The sequence below is a fragment of the Heteronotia binoei genome, chromosome 15 (genome assembly GCF_032191835.1).
Source record: "Heteronotia binoei isolate CCM8104 ecotype False Entrance Well chromosome 15, APGP_CSIRO_Hbin_v1, whole genome shotgun sequence".
NCBI classification, from domain to species: Eukaryota; Metazoa; Chordata; class Lepidosauria; order Squamata; family Gekkonidae; genus Heteronotia; species Heteronotia binoei.
In genome coordinates this window covers 58,758,735-58,768,916 of record NC_083237.1, presented here as the reverse complement: position 1 = coordinate 58,768,916, position 10,182 = coordinate 58,758,735, and the positions used below count along the sequence as shown (strand labels likewise).

The window sequence follows — 10,182 nt, the reverse complement described above, 5'->3', positions numbered from 1 at the left end:
CCACTCTGTGCCATGGGGCTATAGTTAGCTTCATAGCCCCCCCCAAAAAGTTCTAATATTGACAAAAGTTGAAAACAATCTGTTCTTTCCAGTATTAATAGTTTTATAATATGAACATATAAACATTTGAAGCTGCCTTATATTGAATCAGACCTTCAAGTCTATCAAAGTCAGTATTGTCTACTCAGACTGGCAGCGGCTCTCCAGGGTCTCAGGTGGAGGTTTTTTACGCCTATTTACCTGGACCCTTTTTAGTTGGAGATGCCAGGGATTGAACCTGGGACCTTCTGCTTATCAAGCAGATGCTCTACCACTGAGCCACTGTCCCTTCCCTGACCAGCAGTGGCTCTCCAGGGTCTCAAGCTGAGGTTTTTCACGCCTACTTGCCTGGACCCTTTTTAGTTGGAGATGCCGGGTATTGAACCTGGGACCTTCTGCTTACCAAGCAGCTGCTCTACCACTGAGCCACTGTCCCTTCCCTGACCAGCAGTGGCTCTTCAGGGTCTCAAGCTGAGGTTTTTCACGCCTACTTGCCTGGACCCTTTTTAATTGGAGATGCCAGGGGTTGAACCTGGGACCTTCTGCTTACCAAGCAGATGCTCTACCACTGAGTTTGTGTGTGCTAGAACTCACTTCATCAAATGCACAAAATGTAAACTCATTAGGCTTATGCATTAATAGTGCCAACAAACAAGGGTGGAGTTACAAAGAGAGGCTGATTTTAAAAGAGTACTTCGTGATCATTTCACTCAGAGTGGGTGGTGGCAACTCCTAAGTGGTTCGTTAGGCAAAGTTGTCTTGATGTAAAATCTCATACAGGACAAACACCATAAGCGGAGGCACCAGGTGACGGAGCTACAGCTGACCTATTTAACTTCTGGGTTAATAGTAGGTGAGCTCCTTACTCATTGAATTTCTTGATGAATGCCAATTTCAGCCGTTTCCCGTTGGACTCTTCCTTTCAAGTTCTTGGTGCCTGTTAGGTGGTCAGTTGTTGCAGATGGCGGGTTGGCTCATGATTTCTAAACCTAAAAGCCTCAAAACCTTTTTTTGCCTGTGTTCATAGCAGGGTAGTGCGTTATATTCTGAATAAAACCTTGTTGGTCTTAAAGGTGCAAATGGCTCCTACTTTGTTTTACTGCTTCCAACCAACATGGCTGCCCACCTGAATCTGAGCCCTACAGTAAGCACCCAGCATGTTGTCCAATAAGGGCTTTTCTCTAGCAAGGCTTGAAAGTGTCTATGGGTGATTTGATTGTGAAACTTCTGGAGATGGAACCTGTAGAGCAGGGATGTCAAACATGTGGCCCAGGGGCCAAATCAGGCCCCTGGAGGGTTCCTATGAGGCCCCTGAGCAACTGGCTGTCATCTGCCTCCTTCTTCCTTTCTTTTGCTTCCTTCAGCATCACAGCTTGCTTTGCCAGGCTTGCTCAACAGCACAGGAGCTACAGAGCAAAACCTGTATTTTCGCCATTGGCTGAGGCTCCTCCCTTGGGGAGGAAAGGGGGATGGGAGAGCTTGCTTTGCCAGGCACAGCAGAGCTATTGAGCCAAGCCTCTCTTTCTTCTATTGGCTGAGGCTCCTCCCCCTCCTGGTCCCCTGAGGAAGGAAGGAAAAAGCCAGAGCTTCCTTTGCCCAGTTCCCTGTATCCCCTGGGAGAAATACAAAGAAAGCACCTTTAAGACCGAGTGCTAATATTTTAAGGATATTTAAAGGTTTTTTTAAAAAATCTTTGTGTTTGTGTCCTTTATAAAGTTATATCTCTGCTACTTAATCATAAATAGGTACACACACGGCCCGGCCCAACAAGGTTTCATTTATGTCAGATTCAGCCCTTTAGTTTGACACCCCTGCGGAGGCTTCAACAGGGTATAATGCCACAGAATCCATTCTCCAAAGCATCCATTTTCTCCAGGGGAACTGATCTCTGTAGTCCAGAGATGAGCTGAATTTCCAAGGGACTCCCCGGTCCCACCTGGAGGCTGGCATCCCAATTTAGAACGTTCTCACTCGCAAAGAAACTGGAAAGCTAAAAAAAAAAAGGGTTGGAAAACTAGAACGGATTACCTGGGAAGAGCCTTTACTATTTCTGTTCTGGGAAGGTCAGCAAGGATTAAAGTTTCTGTGGTAATGAAGTGTGGAAATGAGCTAAGCGAAGCCTCGGGTGCCTGGGCTTGGTGAAATGGGCTAGTCAGGTTCCTGTCAGGAACATATCCATACAGGGCTGGATTGACAATTAGGCCAACTAGGCACTTGCCTTTGGGCACCCACACCTTTAGGGGCCCTGGGCTGGCTCCCCCCCCCCCCCCAGTTTTTCCCCTGTTTGCAGCCTTCCCAGCTTGCATGGGCAGCCAGCAAATGAGCCACTCTTTGCCCAACTTGTCTGGTGCAGCTGCTGCTGGCTGTCGTTGCCAAGTTTGCCTCTCTTTGCCTCTCCCCCGCAGTCTGATGATGATGATGATGATGATGATGATGATGATGATGATGATACTGGATTTATATCCCGCCCTCCACTCCGAACCTCAGAGCAGCTCACAATCTCCTTTATCTTCCTCCCCCACAACAGACACCCTGTGAGGTGGGTGGAGCCGAGAGAGCTCTGACAGCAGCTGCCCTTTCGAGGACAACTCCTACGAGAGAACCATGGCTGACCCGAGGCCATTCCGGTAGCTGCAAGGGGAGGAGTGGGGAATCAAACCCGGTTCTCCTCGATAAGAGTCCGCACAACTTAACCACTGCACCCGACTGGCTCTTTGTCAAAGTTTTGTCAAAGGGGCTTTTGGGAAAGTACTTACAGGCGGCGGGGCCGGCGCTCCAACTCTGAGATAATTTGCAAGGGGGCCCCCGAGATTTTGACTGCCTAGGGGCCTCCACAGGGTTTAATGGGGCACTGTATCCATATGTGCCCGTCGCTTCTACCTTAAATCAATAAGTCTGAAAGCTGCCCCCCCTTCCTCCTGCACGTGGGTGCTTCCCAGCAGGAAATTCAACCCCAGCTTTGAGACCACCACCCAGGAAAGCCATGAAAGCTTGCGCTGCTCCTAAGCTGTTGGCCCAGAACTGGGAACTCTGTGGCAAGTGCCTTCTCTCCCCTGCTCTGGAGGAGGGGCCGTGGCTCAGGGGCAGAGCATCTGCGCCGCATACAGAAGTTCCCCGGTTCAATCCCCGGCATCTCCCGTTAAAAGGACCAGGCAGGAGATGCTGAGAAAGACCTCTGCCTGAGACCCTGGAGGACAGCTGCCAGTCTGAGTAGACAAGACTGACCTCGATGGACCAAGGCTCTGAGTCAGTGGAAGGCAACTTCACACCTATTTGCCTGGACCCTTTTTAGTTGGAGATGCCGGGGATTGAGCCTGGGCGTGGAACCTTCTGCTTACCAAGCAGACGCTCTGCCACTGAACCACCATCTTGTGGTGTTGTTATTATTATCATCATTTATTAAATGTACAGACCGCCCTTCCCCGAAGGGCTCAGGGCAGTGCGCAACGGATTAAAATCAACAGAATGCATTTCGTTCCAGTTTACAATAAAATCAACCGGATTTAACGATGGCATAAAATTGCACTTTGCTCCCTCCCTCGGGCTGATCGGGGACTGGTCATGGAGGAGGCCGAGAGCCGCGCACCATTGTTTCACATCGGGATTTTTAATTACCGTAACTTTTTTTATTTTGTTAGATTTACATCCTGCCCTCCCCGTAATGGGCTCAGGGCAGTTAGCGATCAATAAAACACAACATAGAACAGGGGTGGCCAAACTGAGGCTCGGGGGCTACGTGTGGTTCTTTCACACATATTGCGTGGCTCTCAAAGTCCCCACCACCTTGTTGGCCGGCTTGGAGAAGGCATTTCTCTCTTTAAGTCAGTGGCTTGGAGAATGCATTTATATTTAAAGTTGCTTTCTTTCCACCCCTTCCTCCCGGTTTGGGGTAGTGGTTAAGTGCGCGGACTCTTATCTGGGAGAACCGGGTTTGATTTCCCCACTTCTCCACTTGCACCTGCTGGAATGGCCTTGGGTCACCCATAGCTCTTGCAAGAGCTGTCCTTGAAAGGGCAGCTGCTGTGAGAGCTCTCTCGGCCCCACCCACTTCACAGGGTGTCTGTTGTGTGTGGGGGGGAAGATGAAGGAGATTGTGACCACTCTGAGACTCTGAGATTCAGAGTATAGAACAGGGTATAAATCCCTCTCGGCTTGGCTTCGCGAACGAAGATTTAAGAAGGGTGCAATAGTCCACGTCTGCTGCAGGCTCGCTGGTGGCTGACAAGACCAATGTGGGACAGGCAGGTCCGGCCACAGCGGCTGCAGGGAAAAGTCTGATTTAGGGTTGGTCCTGTAGCAGTGCGATTCTTCCTCAATCTCCTTTTGTCCTCAAGACCAGCTATGCGTGCGTTCTCAAAGGAAGAGACAGCCTGGTGGATGGTGTGTCTCCATGCTTTGCGATCTGAGGCTAGGTCAGACCACTGGTGATGGTGAAGGTTTCTTCCTTCCCCGTCTATTTCCCCACCTTCTTGCCTTCTGTCTTGTGGCTTTCAGACATCTGACATTCATCTCTAACATTCATGCATTCGACTCTTCTTAGCTTCCTAGATCTGAAGAGATTGGGCTTCCCTGTCCTATGCAGGTCAAGGCAGCCCCCCCCCCCCTTTTTTTCTTTTTCTTTTGAATTGGCCTTTAAACCCAATGCCCCAGGCTCCTAGAGTTCCAGAAGAACATCTGGAGTTTCCACAAAGTGTGCAAGCAGCTGTTCATGGAAGGGGGTGCAGGGGAGGAATTTCACCCGCTGAGAATGCCTTTAGAACAGAGATTCCCAAACTTATTTGGCCTAACGCCCCCTTTTCGGAAAAAAAAAAATTACTCAGGGCCCCCCTGGAAATCTACCTTCAAGAAGTGTACTAAAAGATGCCGTGACGTATTTGCACACAGGGTAAACAAAGATGTTGTAAAGAAGACACTTTGGAGCTTGAAATTCTAAAATTATTTTATAAAATCAACCATAGTAGCATTTGCATACACAGAGAATTTTTGAAATTTCTTTGTAATTATTATCCCACCCTCCCTGCAAGTGGGCTCAGGGCAGGTAACAGCAATTGAAATATAGTATACAATGCATCACTTCCGTCATACGGAACAATGCAACAAAACCAATTAAGATAAAATATGCATGTAGCAGTAAACAGGAAAAGCAACAGGCAGTCTTGAGTTCAATTCACCAATTAATTCTGGCTTCCAAAATGTTGTGGTCAAGTTAAGTCCTACTTCTCAGTCTTGCTCATCCACTTCTCTTTCAAATAGATTCAGTTCCAACAAACTGGCAGCCCTGAAGTCTCCAACTTGAAAAGATACGCATGCAGAAAATTAAGATAACAAAGGATAATAAAATAAAAATAGGGTATAATGGAGAATTGATCCATGGGTATCTGGGGCTCTGGGAGGGCTGTTTTTTGAGGTAGAGGCATCAAATGTTTAGCATACCATCCAGTGCCGCTACTCAAAACACCAAGTTTCAAGACAGGTGGATCAGGAGGTCCAATTCTATGAGGCCCCAAAGAAGAGCCACTATCCTTTATTGTTTCAAATGGAAGGAAGGCATTTAAACAATGTGCAGTCACTTTGTGATGGCCAGAACTTCGTTCAGAGTTCAATTGTGCTTGTCGCAACCTTGCTCCTGGCTCTACCCCCAAAATCTCCAGATATTTCTTGAGTCAGGCTTGGGAACCCTACCCCCACATGAATAGTTGGGAAAAAGCTACCTTTGCAATTTCTTTACTTTTGAAATCATTACCTACCATCAGCAGTGCAGAGATTAGAGTAGTATTTGAAGCAGCAGTTGTTTATTTCTGTTTATCTCAGTCAGCTCCGTGGAAAGTAAGGTCAGAGCGTGGGAAACATGGAAGTAATGAATGAAGCAGGCAGCCAGCAGTGGGCTCCTGGCTTCAGGCAATTCAGGAAATACTTAACTGCTTCCAGAATGACATGAAAGAATAAGGAAGTTTCTTTGAAGAGGCCTTACTACTATGGAGATAGAGAGAGAGGGGGGGGGCTTCTTTGATGTAATGCCGGTTGATCATTGCTTAGTTTTTTAATGACTGTGTCATAGCTACAGGATTGGATTGGAAGGGCAGACTAGACTGTCATGGTGCCATATCCACAAGTTGCAGAAGCCTCCTGTCAAGAAATTGAGCATTTCATCAACCATGTGTGCAAGTGTTTGTCTTCATCATTACCTGGAAAATGACAATACCCAAGTTCTAAGTGTTTATGTGGTTTGCTATCAGCTTACGTAAGGGTAGAGACCATGTTCTTAATGGTAAACACTTGTAAAATAGTAAACACCTGTGAACTATCAATTCCAACTGACAGGAGGCCACCTAGTTTGACAGGTATTTGACAGGAGAAGATCTAGATGGACCCAGATAAATTGGTTGTTTTGTACCAATGATTGGTTGCACAATTCTAGCACTTTGACAGCCAGCCAGGGATATAAGTGGATTAGCAAAATATCAAAACTCAAGAAGAGGAGCAGAAGATCCGTGCTGGCGCTAGGGGTTCGGCTTCACTAGGCATGCCCCCCCCATGTGCTCCTAAGGGGGGGATATTCTTCCCACACCGGCAATTACATCATTGTGCCGGCTAGCAGGCAACCAAGAGCCCCAGGCGGCACACAGAAGTGCTGCCGCATAGTCACTTTTCTTCACAGGGCAAACGTTATCTGTGCTTGTCAGAGGCTTCAAAGGAAGCCTCCGAAGAGTGCCCAATTTTACTGCTGCCCGCTGCTTTTGGGTTGAAAGCGGCTGGGGCAGACAGCACCTTCCCATTGCACTCATCAGCTCTGACTAGTGCAATGGGAAGGTGCTGCCACCCAGCCGCTTTCAACCTGAAAGCAGCAGGCAATGGTAAAATGGGGCTCTCTTTGGAGGCTTCCTTGGAAGCCTCAGACAAGCACAGGCAACATTTACCCCGCAAAGAAAAGTGGCGGCACAGTAGCGCCGTGCGGGGCTCTCGGCTTGCCTGCTGGCTGGCTGGCGAGATTATGCCACATGGGAAGAGGGAGTAAGGAGTTATCCAGCAGCGACCCTGGCAGGGTAGCACCCTAGGTGATGGTCACCTACCCTGCCTACTCCCATGCGCTGCCCCTGCAGAAGACACTCTTGTGTCTGGGGCATTGCAGTTGGCTAAAATCAACAGAAGCAACTACCTGATAACCAGAGGACTGTAAGAAGCTTGATGCCCTGCAGAAAACCTTGTGAGGAGAAAGCTTCAGAGAAGTTTGTGCAATTGCCTCAGTGCTTCCACTGTCCTGACTTGAACTGTTTTGCTGAGATAGAAACTGCAAGCAACCTTGAGAAGCTGCTAGCTGTAGCAAGTATTGGCTAGGATAGCTAGTAAGGTTTTTTGTTTCTTGTTTGTCTGCCCACCTCTGTTTTTTTATTCTGTCTTGTAAATAAACTGCATCCTTCTTATATTTTAAGTGGAAAGAGTTTTGGCTCTCATTACTATAATTGGGTGCATTTGCACTAAGTAGCAGACAAAAAGGAACCCTCTATTTTTGTTAATGGGAATTTTTCTGTAAATTATAAATTCTGGATACCTCCCAGAAACGTGATGTTTTAACACCTACCACCCTCTCCTCTCCTCTCCTCTCCTCCTTTTATGCTTCCACCGCCCCCCAATTTCATCCAAGGCTACTACTGCCCTCCTGGATTGTTCGAGCGCCCCCAGGGGGTAATATCACCCACTTCGGGAAACACTGCTTTAGAATAATCGGGGAAGAAGGCACAGAGAAATGTCTTTGGGGGCTATTGCTTACCCGGGGGACTCTCTTCTCCCCACTGAGACTGCGCATGCGCGAGGAACGTGTTTGCACAGTCCTGCAGAGGGCCAAATCGGCCTTTTAACAGACTTGGGAGACTTCCCCAGAGGGCTGATATCCTAAGAAAGAAAAAGACATTGGATTTATATTCCGCCCTCCACCCTGAATCTCAGTTTCAGAGTGGCTCACAATCTCCTTTATCTTCCTCCCCCACAACAGACACCCTGTGAGGTGGGTGGGGCTGAGAGAGCTCTCACAACAGCTGCCCCTTCAAGGACTCAGACCCAGCCGGAGGTGAGGACAAACGGCAAAGGTTTGCTTGTGGTCCTTCCCGCTCCTTACCAGCCGGAGCCAAGCAGCACGTGGGCAGCTGCCAATTCCAGGGGGGCTGTTCTCCTGCTCCCAGGCCGTTTGCATGTCCCCTTTCCATCCCCAGCCTTGCAAATGGCAGAGATCATGGGAAGATGACCTCTCTCTCCCTCCCATATAAAGCCACAAGAATGCACTTCAGGCTGGCTAACAAAAAAAGCCCCATGTGAATGTGTTACCCAGCTTTTTAGAATGGCCAGAAGCACACACACACACACACACACACACACACACACCGCCCCCAGTAAGCCAGCCGGTTCAGAGAGAGCAAAAAAACAGAAGCAGAAACAGAAGTATGAAACGAGCAGAACAACAACAACTCTGTGCACGGATATGATTGCAGAAACAATTTGGTTATAGTAGCGGTTGATTTTAGAAATGTGTGAAAAAAATTGGAAATTAGGCTGAAAAGCCACCAAGTGCAAAATAAAAAGAGCATAGAGAACCTCAGGAAATTTCTCACAAGTCCAAGGAAGGGGACACAGTCGCTATTCCAACTATAGCAGTCCTTTAAAAGTCCACAGTAGGACTTTCAAAAGTTCGTCTTTGGTCCCAGGAAAATCAATCCAACGAAGAGTGTAGTCAGGTTGTGGGATGGAAGCATAGATCCATGCTCTCTCCGCATTTGCCAGCTAGTTATTTCAGGATTGTGTCTTGCAGTCAAGACCCACCATGCTTGACTCACCATGATTCTTAGGGTGGAACTCCAAAGGTGTCCACAAGCTCAAAAAGGCTCTTGATGAAGTCTTGGCTGCAAGATACAGCCCCGAAATGCGGGGATAACTAGCTGGCAAATGCATAGAGAGCATGGATTTATGCTTCCATTCCACAGCAGGATTACACTCTTCATTGGATTGATTTTCCTGGGACCAAAGGTGACCTTTTGAAAAATCCTACTGTGGACTTTTGGAGAACTGCTATATTTGGAATGGCGACTGTGTTCACTTGACTTGGACTTATGAGAAATTTCCTGAGGTCCTCTATGGTCTTTTTATTTTGCAATTGGTGACTTTTCAGCCTAATTTCCAATTTTTCATACATTTATAAAAATCAATCGTTACTATAACCAAATTGTTTCTGTAATCGTGTGTGTTCAGAGAGAGCAGCGAGGGCACACGAGTTACATGCAGAACTCCAAAAATGCTGCCAGTTCCAAGACTGAAGACAGAAGATCTGGATGAATCCCTAAAGCGGGGGGGGGGGGGGACCCACACAGAATAAAAGGTAAAGGTAGTCCCCTGTGCAAGCACCAATTGTTTCCGGCTCTGGGGTGACGTTGCTTTCATAACATTTTCACGGCAGACTTTTTACGCGGTGGTTTGCCATTGTCTTCCCCAGTCATCTGCACTTTCCCCCCAGCAAGCTGGCGACTCATTTGACCGACCTCGGAAGTATGGAAGGCAGAGTCAACCTCGAGCCAGCTACCTGAAAACCCAGCTTCTGCCGGGGATCGAACTCAGGTCGTGAACAGAGTTTGGACTGCAGTACTGCAGCTTTACCACTCTGTGCCACGGGGCTCGCATAGAATAAACGTGTAAAAGAGGGTTGGAGAAGGATTTGTTCCATGCATTTTATCCTGCATTTCCTCCCTGCTCCGGGCAGTTAGGAGTGAGTCCTGCTGTTGAACAGCCTACTCTGGGGATGTGGCCGAGGACCTTTGTAGATTCAGTCCAGCCTCACCCTCTGTTAGCTCAGGAAAGGAAGCTCTATAAATGGCTGCCGAAACCGTGCCTGGCTGGCGGCTCGGCTGATTGCAGTCCTCAGAGATGCCTGGTGTTTGGGATCGGCAATTATGTGAAGCTTGGAGGACGGAGACGTGGCAGAAGCAAGCTCCCCCCCAAACCAGTCCAGCAATTGTCTCGGATGCTACAGAAGATAGACAGCACAATTGAGCTGGAAGCTAAGCAGAGTCGACCCTGGCAAGTATTTGGATGGGAGGTCCAGGGCCGGATTAGCAGGCCAAGTAGGTACTGGCCTATGGGCTCTATGCCTTTAGGGGCCCC

General features: G+C 48.2%; 1 non-coding gene across 1 annotated transcript; it reads right to left on the bottom strand.

The window, feature by feature from the left end:
* Positions 1-256: 256 nt before the first annotated feature.
* TRNAI-GAU (transfer RNA isoleucine (anticodon GAU)) lies at positions 257-327 on the bottom strand. Its single transcript has one exon. It is a non-coding gene; the product is annotated as a tRNA-Ile (tRNA).
* Between the last annotated feature and the right edge of the window lie 9,855 nt (positions 328-10,182).